Below are 18,177 nucleotides of genomic sequence, written 5' to 3'. Positions count from 1 at the left end.
AGTACATCCAAGCGGATTTAAGATTATTAATATAGCATATAAGGCTTATGTTACACGGGCACAATATAATCCATTTTAAAAATATTCCGCACAGAATGACACTTTAAAACTTTTATCATAAAAGTATGCACTGTTTAAATGTTAATTAACTACACTTATAACAAAATATATATTTACTGGTCATGGCGGGCGGAAGTGTATTATTTGAAAACTTTTAATTTGTTATGGGGGTTGACACGAAACACATAAACATACATATGAATTAGGCCAGTATCGCTGAAATGGTCTTTTTGTTTCAAAATTCTTAACTTCTTTTATTGACGCCATGAATAAAACTCTACGGAAACCCATTGTCAACGTCATAAACAAGGCCATATACGGTCAGTGACTGTATATCACATATGAATATACGGTCAATGCAATTTGACTGCTCAAATAGCACAGCTGCAGTATATACAAATTATTTGGCTTACACTGGCATTGCGTTCCATAATATCCATGTCTGCAAGTACAAGTATACGTTGATCCAGATATACTACAGGTGCCTGCATTTCTACAAGGACCTGATGAACATGGGGTCACTGTAATAAAAATGAATACTTTTTTATAAGAGAAATAGCAAAAAGTAAAGAAACAAAAATACAAAACTCCAATGAAAATTCTAAATGGAAAATCCGTTATCAAAGTGCAAAATTAAAAGCTAAAAATAATCAGAAAACTGTCATATTCCTGACTAAGTCTCCTTCTTCTTTTCTGTATCTTCCTCCTGCTAATGAGGCGTACATCCAAGCGGATTTTAGAATATCAATGTAGTATATAAGGCTTATTTGGTTTAACAGGCACAATATAATCCATTTTAAAAGAATTCCGCACAGATCCAGAATGACACTTTTAAACTTTTATCATAAAAGTATTCACTGTTTAAATGTTAATATATATACAATAAAAAATTCAGACTGAAATCTTGAAAACGCTATTAATAAAAGAGGTTTTTATATAAACGGTTTTGTAATCAGCACAACACAGCAAGACAAGGCCATTAATGCTACTGTTATTCTAGCAGGCAAGCCAAGCCTTAGTATATGTTTTTTTTTCTAATATAGAAATGAGACAATGTGATAAACGTTAGCCTGTTTAAGATTGATGCATACCAATCAATCATGTCATCGATTGAATATTATAAAAAAAATTGAATTAATTAGAAAAGACGAACAATTCAAAACTTGAAGCCGTGGTACAGTAACAACATAGTATAGACTTGAATAAGTATTGGAAATAGCCTTCACTTTATTATATTTTTTTCAATTCTTTTTTTTCTTTTTAATTGTGTTATCAATTGAATAAGAAATAACTATGCATTGTCTCGAAATATCAATGTTCTTTGTACAAAAGTTATAGTCAGGTAGAAAGCGAGGCTGTGCCGAGAACAAATATCTTTTATATTTCGAGACAATGTACGGTTATTCTTTATAAACTGCAACTCTTATAACTGTTCTAAGTGAAGTACTTAGAGTAAACACCATCGTTTCTTCATTTTGAGCGAAAGACGTAAAATTTCCGCGAACCTGAATTGTTTTATTGACGCCATGAATAAAACTCTACGGAAACGCATTGTCAACGTCATAAACAAGGCGATATACGGTCAGTGACTGTATATCACATATGAATATACGGTCAATGCAATTTGACTGTTCAAAAAGCACAGCTGCAGTATATAAACAATTATTGGACTTACACTGGCATTGCGTTCCATAATATCCATGTCTGCAAGTACAAGTATACGTTGATGCAGATATACTACAGGTGCCTGCATTTTTACAAGGCCCTGATGAACATGGAGTCACTGTAATAAAAATGAATAATTTTCTATAAGTGAAATAGCAAAAAGTAAATAACAAAAATACAAAACTCCAATGAAAATTCTAAATGGAAAATCCGTAATCAAAGTGCATATTCTTGACTTAGTCTTCGTCTTCTTTTCTGTATCTTCCTCCTGCTAATGAGGAGTACATCCAAGCGGATTTTAGAATATCAATATAGTATATAAGGCTTATTTTGTTAAACGGGCACAATATAATCCATTTTAAAAGTATTCCGCACAGAATGACACTTTAAAACTTCTATCATAAAAGTATGCACTGTTTAAATGTTAATATATATACAATAAAAAATTCAGACTGAAATCTTGAAAACGCTAAAGAGGTTTTTATATATAAACGGTTTTGTAATCAGCACAACACAGCAAGACAAGGCCATTAATGCTACTGTTATTCTAGCAGGCAAGCCAAGCCTTAGTATATGTTTTTTTTCTAATGTAGAAATGAGACAATGTGATAAACGTTAGCCTGTTTAAGATTGGTGCATACCAATCAATCATGTAATCGATTGAATATAAAAAAAAAAAATGAATTAATTAGAAAAAGACGAACAATTCAAAACTTGAAGCCGTGGTACAGTGACAACCTAGTATAGACTTGAATAAGTATTGGAAATAGCCTTCACTTTATTATATTTTTTTCAATTCTTTTTTTTCTTCTTAATTGTGTTATTAATTGAATACAAAATAACTTACGTTCGCAGTATTGTCCATAGTATCCAGCTAAACATCGACAGCTGTAGTCTCTAACAGAGTTAATACACGAAGCGCCATTTTGACACTGATTATTGTCACATGGTGTATCTAAACATAAAATATTTGCTTTGTAGTTTATAAAATTAAATTATGTATTGAAGTTAAAAATTTTATCAGGAAAGGGAATGGAAAATTTATAATAAAATAAGCATAAAAATATACATAAAGTTCCACTGAATGTTAGAATAGTTATATAAATATATATTGCTTAAGGTGGTATTGGAGTCTAAAATAAAAATGATAGAATTTGTTCGTACTTTGCCAAAACGTTGTATCTATTGATACATGTTGAAAAATATAATAAAAATGATAGGTTACCGCGCATTTTCTCAAGCTACAGGACGGGACAAAATGACACATTTTGTATGGATTATACAGGAAAAAATACCATTTTGTGATTAGAAACTAAACAATTGTTAAATACTTCAGGAAAAGATAGCTTTCAGACACTGCTTTGAGAATATCAAAAGAAAAGATAGGGTCACCGTACGTTTTTTCCGGTTAAAATACAAAATAGGAAAATTCCATACAGAATCCTTCAGAAAATACACTTTTTTAGAGTAACCTCCCCTTAAAATGCCAATTTAAAAAAAAAAAAAAAAAACAACCAAAAATAATTAACATTTGCAAAAATATCAATATTTAGAAGTTATATTCTTATAAATTGGTAGTTTTAAATGAAAATGTACATTAAACATCTGCATTCCTGCATCAAATTTTGCTATTTTGATGGAAAATCTGGACCTTTGATTCTCTGTTTTTTACAATCCAAGATGGAGGAAGACACCCATACCTCCTTAAGAATCTGTACTTTTGATTGAATGTTAATTACAATCAATGAGGAGAATCGTTCTTGTATTCGATTGATTTCCTAAAAAAATACAAAAGTCATAAATGCACGTGATTCTAATGACGTCAAATTAAAACTGAGAGAAAACAATTGATCTTAACAATATTTTATGGTTTTAACACAAAAATTTATTTTAAGGAATATATTTTTTGTTATTGTAAATTTATCAATTTGGGAAATAAAATTGAGAATGGAAATGGGGAATGTGCCAAAGCGACAACAACCCGATCATAGAGCAGACAACAGCCTAAGGCCACCAATGGGTCTTCAGTGTAGCGAGAAACTCCTGCACCGGAGGTGTCTTTCAGCTGCATGGCCCCTAAAGAAATATGCATACTAGTTCAGTGATAATGGACGTCATACTAAACTCCGCATTATACACAAGAAACTTAAATCAAAAATCATACCAGACTAACAAAGGCCAGAGGCTCCTGAATTGGGACAGGCGCTAAATTGTGGCGGGGTCAAACGTTTTTTCAAATCTCAATCCTCCCCCTATACCTCTAGCCAATGTAGAAAAACAAACGCACAACAATACGTACAGTAAAAACTCAGTTCACTGATCCAATTCTAATTGTGAGTGTTATACAATTTGAGCTTTGGTTAACACTTGTACTTACCAATAAAATTACAAAACAAGCATTCAATTTTCTATTATTGTTCACTTTTAGAACAACTTCTGCAAATGAAATATCAATATATTTACTATATCTATTTGATATTTTTTTTCTGTTATTTACAATTGTATAAAGCTAAAAAGATAAATTCTTCATGTTATAAGTTGCATTTCTGTAAATACAGATTATGTAATTTTCTATAGGAACACCCTTTACACCTAAAACTGTGCCACTTTTAATATGAAGTTTCGCCATATTTTTTTTTAATTCTAGAACGAAAAGTTGATATACTATACTATTTTATTCAAAGTTTTCAACACTTATATGCACCGAACCTTTAAGAGTTTAAACTTATACTAACTTTGTGTACTACCACTTCTTAGTTTATATCTTCCTTAGAATTCAAAATTTTCTACCACGATATACTGGTAACATTCCCAAATTATATCTCTACGAGATGAAAAATAGAGATCATAAATGGGAACCAGAACGAACACAAAACAAAATATGTGAATAAAAAGTAAAATCACAAAAATACTAAACTCTAGCTAAACCTCTCATTTATATGACAGTCGCATCAAGTTTCATTACACATGTTACATTGAAAATACCTTTTGATATCCATACAATAGCTTGTTTTTTTTTGTGTGTTGCTCCTTCCAAAGGAAAATAAAACTATAAAGTAGTGTTATAAAGAGAAAGTTGAACTATCAACAACAGCATGTCTAGGTATAAAAAAAATCAAGTTTATCAAAACATATGCATAGCGAAACTTGCAATAAAACTCACCAAAAGGTAAACAAAGACGTTCGTTTCTATAGGCAACAATACATCTAGTTTTAGTTGGACATGTTTTTGGCCAGCAAGCATCATTATCCTGTCGAATGTAAATGATCTGGTTATAGTATAACAAGATAATAAAACATTCAATTTAGAGTCATTTACTTTTTAGAATGCAGGATGACTACTGAAACAAACCCAATAAACTTTAAGCATTGGTCAAGAAGTTACGAGTCCCTGCAACTTGTGTTCCCTAGTACATGTATAAAAATATTGACGAAAATAACAACCCGTCGCAATTACTGCTTTGCATTTTGTACCTTCAATAGTGCTCGGAGTCAACATATTTGAAAACCGAAAATCATATCAACATGATAAGATTTTTTTTGAAGATATTATTTTTAGCATGTACGATTAAGGAACTAGTGAAAGGTTTCTACATGTAAATGTGACTGACATGATGACGAACCTTGTTGGTTATCAATTTTCAAAAATTGTTTAAGAGTTAACGTCATTTTTTGATAGACTTAAAACATACATAAACTGAAGGCAACCAACGAATTTTTAATTTCGTTAAAACAGGATGAAGCCTCAGCATATGATATGAACACTTGAAGACCTTCTCTCGATCTCTAAATAATGCTTTTTTCCCGTTGTCATTCCATTTACCTAGTTTCCTAGGGTGAACGGGTATTAGAAGGTTATCATTGGTCTTCCTCGACCAGCAGTAAACCCCTTGCAAAAATGGTGCGTGCATTTGGCTGTGCGGGTGTTAAAATTTGAAGTTATGTCCGGTCAGAATAGGGGGTAATTCCGATGCCTCTTGTAAAGAGAGTGCCGTAGTTTTTGCACGTTTAAAACACTTTCAACAATATTTTAATGGGATTCGTTAGTGACTTGTTGCAAGGCTACATTTCTGTCCCTATCTAAATGAATACTCCCTCATTCCAGTGACAGTCTAGATTTTTCCGATCAGTATTCCGGATGCCTCCATTACAAAATCTACATATTGTATTATTTTGTGAATTTATTCTCGTACGAATATGCATGAAATATTTGCCACTGGACGGTAAGTAACCAAAAATCAATCAATGATCCATTTTAATGTAATTCGTTTGTAACGATAATTTTCATTGGACGTTGACAAATATTTTGAGGGGTTAGATTCCAAGTTCTACCAGTCCGTAAAGTCTAAGAAAGCCACTATTTTGAATACCGATTTTTTGGGGTATGTAATTTCTCAAAAAATAAACAAGATAGTCTCATTTTGAGCTTCAAATTCTTCTTTTTGTCTATATTGAAACCATTTTAAAGCGTACGAAAAATAAAAATACGTTAAGTATTCATGATTGACATACAGAGTATACATATGACGTCACATTGTTTAAATGCTAAAGACGATGCAACAGTTTCGCGGACTTTTTCATTCATGCCAATTTTAAACCAAAATATTTATTAAATGACATCTATTATAATATGTGGCATTAGAATGAAGATAACTGTATTGTATTTTAAGCTTGGCCTTCGTTAAACTTGATTTTACTGTCGCAAATATCCGTTTACCTATTTCCGCTTAAAATACAATACAGTTATCTCCTAATTTTCCTAACCTACCTTTGTCCATTCTGAGATATTTGTGAAATAAACTCCATATTTATTTTCTGCTTCATGGTCAGAATAAGAATCATCTAATAGTTCACAATAAAACCTGTCCTTATGAAAATTCACTGCGTTACAATCCGCATACATCATACAATCTTTGACGCACCCTTTCGGACCAATCATTTCACTGGCCTTTATCACGTGAGTCTTTACAATTCTATTCTTTTGGTAAACACCACCAGTAACATTAGTAATTTTCACCATTAAAGCCAAATTAAAATTAAAGAATAAAATATAACAAAATGTAGTTTGTTTCGACATCATTGCAAATCTGTCTAACTCGCAATTTTGAATATGCACGCGTAAAATTTGAAAAAAAGTCTTTGATGAAAGTTGTTTTTTTATCTGGTACAGATAAATTGTCGCACAATTATAAACATAAACATGATAAACTTTTAAAGACCGCAATACTACACCTCCGGGTGTTTCAAATTAAAATGCCTCAAACTACCTTATAACCAAAAAGCGTGAATATTGCAGTGGTTACTGATTTGCTGGTTTGGTCAAAATTGAGGTCGAGGCTCTTGATGCATGCAAACATAAAACTGCTTATGTTGCCAGGAACATTTTAATTAATAAATGATTAGATGAACTAAGTGATGTAAATCAATTTACATAATGTTATATATTTAATTTTATTTTTAAGAAGAGCATGTAAAGCATATAACAACCTCAACTTTTCTGTCAATCTGTTCTTCAAATTGATTATATAATAAAGTAAAAGTGTTCAAACTTCCCTTTTCTGTTACATGTAAATATGAAAATTCAAATAAAACAGATCCTGTTTTTGATTATAAAAGAGAATTAAATTTTGATTTAAGTGTATTATCAATACTTTTTAAATGCAACTAATATAATTTGGTATTAAATATAAGTGCATACATCATGTTCATTTAATTTTCAAATATATGGTTAATAGTTAATTGTGTTTTGTTTCGGAAAAATTCAATATTTAATATAAGAAAATATTATCGTAGAAGCTATATGCACTTTCACATACTAGTTTGTTAAAATTTTTGATGTGGCTAAATATCAGTCTTCTTTTTTTCTCGATTGTATAAATACTTAGTCCAATTTTATTCGTTTTCATTCGTCCTTTTTCTTATTGTTTTTTCCTCTTTTTTTGTGTCCCTTTTTTAATGTGTATGTGTTTTAAAAGGAATGAACGTAGGTCTTGTACAAACAGAACTAATATTCACATTTCCCGAAAGAAACACAAAGTAGTTGAATTGGTGTATACAACTAATTTGATGAGACTGTCATCAAATTGAGAGGTTTAGCGCTATAAAAGCAGGTCTAATCCACCATTTTCTATATTTGAAAATGCCTATACCAAGTCAGGAATATGACAGTTCTTGTCCATTCGTTTTTGGTGTGTTTTGTTATTTGATTTTGCCATGTGATTATGGACTTTCCGATTGGATTTTCCTCTAAGTTCAGTATTTTTGTGATTTAACTATTTACACGTACCTACTAAGGAACTTCAAAAGCATAGCGATAACATCATATCAATAATTTATGATGATCTCGCACTGATATTCATGCTGAACGTCTAATAACAATCCATTATCATCATTTTCTATTTCAAAAACTGTTATAACATGTAGTTACACGTTTTAAGGAAAGAGCAAAGTGTTGTATTTGATCTGACAATGCTTTGTCCTTTTGTAAGTGTTTAGTTAAAGTTGAGATTGATATCTTTGATAGGCATACAGTTGTTGCTTGTACCTTTTTCATTATCATAAAAAAACATACTATTTATTAAACTTTGCGACAGTATTGGTGAGATATACAGGCTAATAATGTCAGATAGAGTTTTTATATGTTTATTGTATTTTTGAGTATGATTTTAATTCATGAGTTGCAGTTGAACGGCAAACGATTTAATGGCGTCTAAGTTCAAGACATTGGTCACGTGATAAAAGTTCAGAGTTTACGATTTTTTGGTAAACGTGCATGTCTCGTGGTTTTTGGACTCGTATCGTCTTATTTGTACTCGTACATTAATAAAAACCAAAGTGTTCAATTCTAGATTGAATAAGCTTTCTTATTTTATATAATTATAATAAAAAAGTATTGTTAAAATGTTATAAATTCACGACTGAAGTGAAACTTTTTTTCTGAAAATTTGCGTAGGTCCACGGAAAATCCTTAATAAATCCTTAAATAGGTTTGGTAACGTGTTGAGGGGTATAAAATATGAAGTAAAACCGTTTTTTGTTCCTAATATAACAATATCAGATCACAAAAACCCCGGATACGCAATTGTGTCAGTTTATTCGTGGCGAAGCGGAGATCAAAGGGAGATAACTCGGTACGCGCATCGTAGGATATTGCAAGTTCACAACAGTATATTTTAGTAAAATTAATGATTGCAGATCTATTTCGAATTGTTCTTGAATACCTTTCAATATTCCATGCTCCTCTACTGTTGTAACATTAAAATAGTCATGGAAAGGTTGAATATGACATTTTTTTCAAGTTCTTACAGGTTTTTGAACACTTCCAAAGAAGACAATTACCTACATTTTATAACAGACTGACTTTTTCTCTGAAACTTGAACTTATTGTATATATATATTCTCAAACACCCTTTTGGTAGATAGAAGGATACAAGATGGGTTTATCAGTCATTTGTCAGAAGAACCTGTGTTACAATAGAAGCAGAAGCAGAAGATTACATTTAAACAAAAATATGGAAAAAAAAGGAAATATAGTCTTCAAAATTGTGACCATTACCATAGATGATCAAAAATTGAAAATAAAATCAATCTGCAGTGGCCAGAAGTACATGCACAATTTTGTTTTATTATAGCTGCTTTAAGATACAATTGCAGATCTCAGGGAGTCTGGTGATTGGAACCTCCTCTTTGATGGAAGATTAATGCATTTGAATGGGATCATGCATATAGTTGGAACCCTCCTTTTTATCCTTGGTTGAGAATACCACCACTTATGTTTAAAATGTTCTGGATTCACCCTGAGATAAGAAACTACATAAGTTGTACAAGTTCTGTTGCTTGCCTTAATCAAGAGAAAAAAATCTGAACATCCAAAGAACAAGAAAGGGATTTAAAACATAATAATCAACACAAAGATAACTGAACAAAAGCTGTATTGCAATCTGATATCCTGCAGTTATCATAAATCCTATTATATGTAATATTTCAAGTTTTGCTTTATATTTCTTCTTCTTTCTTATATTGAATTCCTGCAACCAACTGTCCTTTCAATTAAATTATTGATTGGATAATAACCTAAGCTGACCAGTATAAAATAAAATTTGAAAATGCTTTGTTGAAATAAAATAGTGGTACTATGTCATTAGATATACTGAATCAACTTCAAATTTAATCCAAATTCACATTTACCTGCTCTAAAATGCATAGTCAATTGGACTACAAAAACCTGAGACTACTTCAATGTATAACATAGAGATTGTGGTCACCTCCCATGTTATAGTAGTCTCAGACAAAAACAAAACTGACTTAAATACAGTATGTTCAGAATTTTTTGAAAAAGGACAACAAAAAGAAATTTATTATTCTGATATCAGAAATAAATTCAAAGCGGAATGTCAGTTCTTTTAATTGAGATAACCAGTTTAATAACATTATTTACTATATGAAAAAAAACAATCATTGACTAAGCTTGTCATCAACTCACTTACTTTAAATGCTTTTAAAAGTTAACGTCAGTACTAAAATAAAGAAATGTGGTATAAGACAAGATATTTTATTCCAATTTAAAGGGCATATAAAAGAGCAAAGTAATATACATGTATTACAATGATTTATATATATGTATATATAATGGAACAATGATGTTGATATAAATCAGATAAATATGGAGATAACCAACTCCATTCTTAGATTTTAAACCACAGCCAGATCAGAGCCACATATATATTTGAAAAGGCATATAACAATTATATCTTCAATTAACAGGCAAATATTCCCAAAGGCCCAATTAAAAAAATATCTGTACTCTATATATTGATAGTTTTCTGAGATCAAAACATTTATTTTTCAACACTTTTCAATGCCTCTAGGTTTTCTTGAATGAAAAGCCAATTAGATTCTGCACTTGTGCTTAACTTTTCAATTTTTTTACAACTTATTATTATATTATCATTAAATTCTGTTCTTAAAACTTATAAAGGGGAAACTGACATTTATGGTATAGTTGCCAATGAGATAACATTCTGGAAACTTATCACCAGAGTCCAAGTCTCTGTTAGCAGTGACAGTTAAATTACAAGTCACTTTACATACATCAACAATCAATACATTCCATTGTTTTAAGGCAAATGAGGAAAATAAGAGTAACAATAGCTTTTGCCTTACTACATGCACAAGAGAACATTAGAAATTATAATATAAATAAGTAAATATCAGAGGCAAAAAAGACAGGACGTATAGCCACTGGACTTTCAGTAAAGTATGCCCTTACTAATCCTTAGAGGAGCTGCTGTATACTAGAAAAAATGATGTTGATGATTTAACCCCATCAATTAGCATTTTAGCATTACATTATTGTCAATTGCTATCTGTTCTATTTGTTCCAACCTGTTATGAGAGTCAAAATGTATACCTAGGGTGGGAATTAAACCCATGTACGTTCATTTACTTTATTTGTTCTTTGTGTACATAAAATGTACATGTACATGAAATATATCAAATGCAAAAAATGCTGTAATGTGTCATTACACCTCACTAGTTAAGGACCAAGTAAAGGAAGTCCCTGCACCTACCTAGACGTATTTCTTGGGAAAGATGTATTATATAACTCTTGAAAGTATAACACGATAAAGGTTATTGGTAAGTATATAGTAACATCAACGTGCAATTCAGGTAAACACACTTTCAAACATAAACAATCTACCACGTGTTTGTCTGCTGTGCTTGAATTCAAAACGACCCATCAGACTTATTTACACGAATTTTTGCTCAAGCAGACAGTTAAATATGTCCGTTTACCTTATGGGGTCTGTTAAGAATGGGTTTGCTGTTATAAATTGTGTATGCATGGAAATATAAGGAAGATAACATTGATTTTTACCGTAACTTTTGAATACACAACATTCCCAAGGTATCCCCACAAAACACATGGCTACTTTGTAACGACGGCTGGTAACGTGTAGCCACTTTCTAACGGCAAATTTAATTGGATGATCTTCAAAGATCAATAATAAAATTGCTAATAAATGATTGGATACGAATTTGTGTCAGATTATAAATAGGTGAAAAAATGTAAACATTGAAATCCGCCATCTTGACGTAGGAAACAAACTAATTTTCAGTCTTGGATTAAAGGACATTGCGCACATTGCCAGCGTATCATGTATAAACAGTCATCTGCAGATATATCTTTCAATTAGTGTTTTACACTTACTTTTCTATTTTTTAGTTAATTTAATGTTTTAATTTACTACAGAATGGGACATCGTTCTCAAAGATGCCGCAGAAAAAAATTATAGGTGGCGCTGTTTGTGGGCGTAAACATTTTACATACGGGTTCTTTTTTTGTCGACAAATTGACCTCTATCTGTCAGATTCAGGCGTTTGCCTTCCAACTGTTGATTCACCATCTACCTGAACACTTTTATATTACAAGGGGGGGAGGAATCTACGTCATCACGCAGGGTGTCGGCGATTATAAAGTGAAAGAAACAGAGAAATAAAGAAAGATTGAGATAAAAAGAAAATAAGGAAAAGAGAAAGATTGAGAGTAAAAAGTGAAAGACAGATAGTGTGAGAGTGTAAGATATAGTGATATTCGATGGGTTGCCGACATCCTTTTTCTATTTTTTAAAAATAAGACGTTTTTCGACCATAATGACGGATATTTGTGAGTATCAAGTATTTTCCCCGAGTACAATAAAGAATTCGGACATGTTCATTTGTTGATAAAGTAGGCGGTTCTTGATAATCAAGATGTTGTTATGAAAATTTTTGCCGATATCCTGCATGTTGACCCAATTCCTAAAACTGGTATCGAAGTGTTTGCAAATTTGAGATAACCAATAATATTGAGCGATGGTTCATTTATTTTCCTACTTTATATAGTCTTTGGTGGACTATTTATTATAATCATAACCCTCATATAACTGGCATAATAAGTAAAATTCTTACCTTGAAGCGACAAGATGGTGGTCCTATTTCAATCGCCGACACCCTGCGTGATGACGTAGATTCCCCCCTCCCCCCCTTGTATTAAGTTCATCAGTAATTTTTTGTCGTTTTCGTTCTGAAAGTTATCTTAACTTATGGTTGATATGTCATATGGTATTTAATGTAGACTCTACGTGAATAGAATAGAAACACGTTTATTATGTGTAGAACATATATTAAACAACTAGAGTTACTTTTCCTTAATTTGTTCATTTCAAATATTTTGAAATATTTCTTAAAATGAAAAATTGTTACTGTATTATTCCATAAATTCAATAGAGTGATAAAAAATGTAAATACAAATGACAATTATATATCAACGAATTCCTTCTCGAAAGTGTAACTGCAAAATGAAGAAATAAGAAATACCGCAACTTGCATTATTTTTAATAAGATAAAAGGATTCTTCTCGATTTGTTTGCTGCGCTCTTACCTAATGAAGGGAACTGAAGGTGAGTGCGCCAACCTTGCCAAAATTCTGGTAGGCAGTGGTGTTCTCGCCAATGGACTGTCATAATGTACAGCGCCGACGGAGGAGAACCCATTACTGCTTTAGCCGTGCACCTGTACAAGGTGTAATTTCTGATGGGTCTGAAATGGCCCTGAAGAATTTATTTTGGCAGGGATCTCTACCTATCTTTTTACTTGTTCATCTTTTCTCCTCAATATTCCTTCAATCTTTCTTTCAATCTATTTTCATTTTCTCTCACTATATCTTACACTCTCACACTATCTGTCTTTCACTTTTTACTCTCAATCTTTCTCTTTTCCGTATTTTCTTTTTATCTCAATCTTTCTTTATTTCTCTGTTTCTTTCACTTGATAACTTTCTTTTCTCCTTCTCTCTCTAGATAATAGGAGAGAGTGTGGGAAGGGTGTGGGTGAGACTGGGAGAACGTGGCAGAGAGTGGAAGATAGTGAGAGAGAGTGATAGAGAGAGAGTGATAGAGAGAGTGAGAGAGTGAGAGAGTGAGAGAGAGTGTGAGAGAAAGTATGAGAGTGAGAGAGAGTGTGAAAGTGGAAGAGAGTGGAAGAGAGTGGAAGAGAGTAAGAGAGCGGAAGACAGTGAGAGAGAGTGTGAGAGAGTGTGAGAGAGTGAGAGAGAGTGAGAGAGAGAGAGTGGAAGAGAGTGGAAGAGAGTGAATGAGAGAGTGAGAGAGTGTGAGAGAGCGGAAGAGCAGTAGAGAGTGAACGAGAGAGAGTGAGAGTGTGAGAGTGGAAAAGAGTGGGAGAGAGTGAAAGATAGAGAGTGGCAGAGAGTGGAAGAGAGTGAGAGAGAGTGGCAGACAGTGAGAGAGAGTGAGAGAGTGGAAGGAAGAGAGTGGAAGAGAGTGAGTGAGAGAGTGTGAAAGAGCGGAAGAGCGGTAGATAGTGAACGAGTGAGAGAGTGGAAGAGAGGGAGAGTGGAAGAGAGTGAGAGAGGTTCAGAAAGGGTGAGACAGGATGTGAGAAAGTGACCGAGGGTGAGAGTATGACAGAAGCTGACAGAGAGAGCTGGAAAAGTTTGAAAGGGTGAGAGGAGTTGGCGAAGATGGGAAGAGAGTATTAGAGGGTAAGTAATCGTGAATGAGAGTTTTAGTGAAAAGGTGAATGTGAGAGGGCCAGACAGACCGCGAAAATAAGATACAGAGTGTGATTGGGTGAGAGAGAGAGTGAGAAACAATGTGAGTGTGTTTGTGTGTGTTTTGTGCTTCTAGCATATTATTTGAGTTGAGGTAAGTTAACTGCACAAGAACTTTACAGTTTGTTCTTATTGTGGGCTGGTACATCACTGTCCACGAATGAGCAATCATGTCTTTCATTTTGATGTCAATTAATGAAACACATGTATATGACTAATAGTTATTCACCTATATCATGGCAGCTTGAGTGGGAACTCAGAATATTTTATGCGACATAGTTTTGGATTATAGTATTCTTTACAATTAATTATTAAGGTTGAAAAAGCGTGACTGTGCGCAAATTTTTATTTTAAATGTACTTCGGTCAACACTTTTACACCCCAATAACTTTATAAAAAGAAGCATTAAATTCTTGATAACTGAATTTTCAAGTGATAGCTTTTCTCAAAAGCTAGTCGCATCTTAGCTGATATAATTGGAAAGTGTATGCAAAATTATAAAAGGCTAATATGATTTTACTTGTTTGGGGATAATGTGTCACTACGTACATTTGATCTTTTTTTTCTAAACAGATATGTTGTTTTGGTTGTTTGTTTACTTCTTTGTGCCTAAAAAATGTGGCGCTTTCACCTCAATGTTTTTTGTTCATGATAGGCATTAAATGTGTTGAGATTGAAACATCGTTAAATTTAAACACATAGGAACACAAGTAATATATTTCCAAGGATTTTGAGAATTTTCATATTATAATAATGTCATTGGTTTTACTTATAAAGAAGGTAACAAGTTCTGCAGTGCTATTTTAGATTTCAAACACGTTATCAGACATTATACCGTTTGATACTGTATCATTTTTTTATTGTTTTACTTGCACATGTTTTCACATCTTTTTATTCTACTATTAATGTTTGGTGCCACAAAAGGTCCTTATCGTACGTATCCTTCAAAGTTTAACATACTGAATTGACATTATTTTTCGTAAGAAGCCAGTCACATGTAATAGTCTTTTTGTTTTGCGATCTGTATGTTTATACTTGTTTTCATTTCTGTCATTTAAATTTGCATAACTATTAAATAAACCTCAAATCAACTATTACAAGTGTGTTCTTAATCCTATACATTGTTTCAAGTAATATATATATATATATATTTTGATAATAAGATAAATTTGTACATGTATAATTAACAAATATTCTATATATCTTTTGGGAAGATTAACAACTTTAAAAAAATGTTGTAATGACATGTCCAGAATAGAAGACCGTTGGTTGAACGTTAGAATTAAATTGGTTTGTTTATTGTTTAATTGGGTTGCTGTCTAATTTAATTACATATACTTCATATCTCCTTTTAAATCGTTGATAGAGATAGCTAGGTTGTTCTAGACAACGTTCAATCCAGTGTCAACATATATATAGAGATATGCATTTCTATCTTGTAAACAATAAGTGATAGAGAACTAGAATCTTTTGATTTGATGTCCTTGATCCAAATAAACGTAAATTAGTCAAGGTCATATTTAAAATTTTGAGTTTGGCTTATTTTCAATACTTTTTAAAAAACCGTATAAGATATCGACAAAATAATTTATTTAATTGTAAGTTGCGAAATGTCGTAACACATGAAGTTTGATAAAAAGTGTACGCTAACATTGTAATGGAGTTTTCTCCCCTCTTATATTAAAAATTAGGCATTCAGTGATATAACTCATTTACCATATCTAATTAAGACCTATGGTCTTTTGAATTGAAGCCCTTGGTTTATGACCTTGAAATTGAACTCAAGGTCATAGGTAAAATTGTTTCAAATTTTGACCTCTGCATTTACCTCGTATGTATACATGATAAAGCCATGTAAATTTTTGCATTACGTTGCAAGACACTTGACCACGAAAATGCCAACCGGAAGTAACCTTGTGTAAACCTGAAGTAGCTATGTTTTGTACTTATTTAATGTAAAAGTATACTGAACAATATATTTTTGGAATCATTATCAAGTAAACTATTCAATAAATCCGGAAATGACATAAATCAAACCGGAAGTTACAATTTATCCTGCAATTGGTTGTTCTACTATACAGATACAGCCCTACAGATATCGCTATGCTGTATCTGTATACTATACACATAAAATCTTAAAAACTCCAACCATTGCCCTACTGAGTATTGTATGAACCTGCGTGACCTCAGAATGTGTTTTGCAGTCGCATTCCAATGACGTATCAATTGCGAATTAACGATTACTTTTATACGTTCTGTTTGTTTTTAAACATTTCTTCAGAGCAATAAGAATCACACCAATTTTCTGATAACATACACACATGAACAGCAGTCTTTTCTACAATGACAACTATCGATTTCAAAACTTGAATGTGCATGATTGTGTTACAAAAACAACCATGTCAATGTCAGCATGCATGTTTAGTGAATGACGAGTCTGACGTGTACGACAACTCGCACACTCCTGTTTCAAATTGGACAATGTTGTGTTTTTTGTTTTTACTGTTGAATGAGTTGTTATGTTAAAATAAATAATTATTCACTTTGTGCGATGCATTGTTGTTGACCATTTGAGATTCTTTTTTTTTGCGAACCCGTCTTCAGTTGAATGTGTGATTATTGTATCGTATCACTACACGGGCCTCAGTGGATTTCAAATCGAAAATAAATGCAAAACATGTGTTTTGTGTCTTTAAAACACAAATAATATACAGAAATAATTGCAGGATAAAGACAATAACTGTTTAGTGTCTTTAAATATCAGCTGTATCTGTATTCGGCTCGAAACAGGTGTAGTAGCTCGCTAAAAGCTCGCATACACCTTGTTTCCTAGCCTCGTACAAATACAACTGATATTTAAAGACTCTCAACAGTTATTGTCTATTTATCTCCCTTATAAATCAAAAATGTATAGAAACCATATATTTTTTGGAATCAGTGTACACTATGCTATCATTTGACGCAGGATATGTTATTTCAAAGTGAATTTTCATAGTAGTTCTATCAAAATTGATCTTTATGGGTGGGAAGACCTTCAATTGTAATTCTAATATATATCTCTGATTTCGGAATACTAGAGCTATCAAAAATACAGGTCTCTGACTTCACTATACTACTGAATAGTATAACGAAATCAGGGAACCATATTTTAATTAGATTGGTTTTATCCCACATCTTTTTTTAAGAATATTTAAAAGTATTTGGTTTGATTTTTTTTCAATACAAACACATGACCATTAAATTCTAAATCTTTACAATGAAAAAATTCCACAAAATCCAAAACTAAACGATAACATAATGTTAATAAACTTTAGTCGAATGCTATCAAAACATTAACGCATATTTCAACAGATCAGTTGAAAACAAACTGACAGTGCCATTACGAAAAAGAAAACGATTAAAAGACGAATAACTGTACAGAAAGACAAATAACTGTACAGAAAGACAAATACCTGTACAGAAAGACAAATAACTGTACAGAAAGACAACATACGAAACTATAGTAACGCTAACAACAACAAGAGGTAATCTAGGGTGCTTCGGTAGGAAAACAGATCCTGCCCAATTTGTGTCATCCGACGTATACTCTGTGATATTCAACCAACTCGTGATGACGACTGTCAATTTTTCAAGGTAAGAATTTAACATGTTCAATTTCACTATTAGAAATTCTTAGTTCAATAACTTCCTTGTAAGCAGCATTCCGCTAAAAAAAAATTACTGTAGGAAATGCAAAATCTGTAATTTCTTATCAACTGAAAGATATATACATGTACTCAATTGCTATATAGATTAAAGAAATGTAACTTGCTGTAACTTTACAGGATCTAATAAATGATGAA

General features: G+C 32.1%; 1 long non-coding RNA gene across 1 annotated transcript; it reads right to left on the bottom strand.

Moving 5' to 3' along the window:
• Positions 1–2,572: 2,572 nt before the first annotated feature.
• Positions 2,573–6,876, bottom strand: LOC143053444 (uncharacterized). Its single transcript, XR_012971349.1, has 3 exons — positions 6,494–6,876; positions 4,889–4,976; positions 2,573–2,680 (listed from the first exon to the last, which is right to left on the bottom strand). It is a non-coding gene; the product is annotated as an uncharacterized LOC143053444 (long non-coding RNA).
• Between the last annotated feature and the right edge of the window lie 11,301 nt (positions 6,877–18,177).

This window comes from Mytilus galloprovincialis, chromosome 12 (genome assembly GCF_965363235.1).
Source record: "Mytilus galloprovincialis chromosome 12, xbMytGall1.hap1.1, whole genome shotgun sequence".
NCBI lineage: Eukaryota > Metazoa > Mollusca > Bivalvia > Mytilida > Mytilidae > Mytilus > Mytilus galloprovincialis.
This window is presented reverse-complemented; position numbering and strand designations above follow the sequence as displayed.